This window comes from Rhinoraja longicauda, chromosome 4 (genome assembly GCF_053455715.1).
Source record: "Rhinoraja longicauda isolate Sanriku21f chromosome 4, sRhiLon1.1, whole genome shotgun sequence".
NCBI lineage: Eukaryota > Metazoa > Chordata > Chondrichthyes > Rajiformes > Arhynchobatidae > Rhinoraja > Rhinoraja longicauda.
The window spans coordinates 8171554-8172032 of NC_135956.1; positions in this window are offsets into that span (position 1 = coordinate 8171554).

The following is a 479-nucleotide window of genomic DNA, read 5'->3' on the forward strand; positions in this document are numbered from 1 at the left end:
GGGGAAGGGGAGAGGGGAAGGGGAGAGGGGAAGGGGAGAGGGGAAGGGGAGGAGGGGGGAGAGGGGAAGGGGAGAGGGGAAGGGGAGGAGGGGGGAGAGGGGAAGGGGAGAGGGGAAGGTGAGAGGGGAAGGGGAGAGGGGAAGGGGAGAGGGGAGAGGGGAAGGGGAGAGGGGAAGGGGAGAGGGGAAGGGGAGGAGGGGGGGAGAGAGGGGAAGGGGAGAGGGGGAGAGGAGAGAGGGGAAGGGGAGAGGAGAGGGATGAGGGGGGGTGGGGGGTGCTGCACCAGTGCAGGAGAGGTTTATGCCCATCGGGTTGACTTGGTGTAGTGTGGACTAGATCTCCAGCATCTGTGCACAGTAGCGCAGCGGTAGAGTTGCTGCTTTACAGCGAATGCAGCGCCGGAGACTCAGGTTCGATCCTGACTACGGGTGCTGTACTGTACGGAGTTTGTACGTTCTCCCCGTGACCTGCGTGGGTT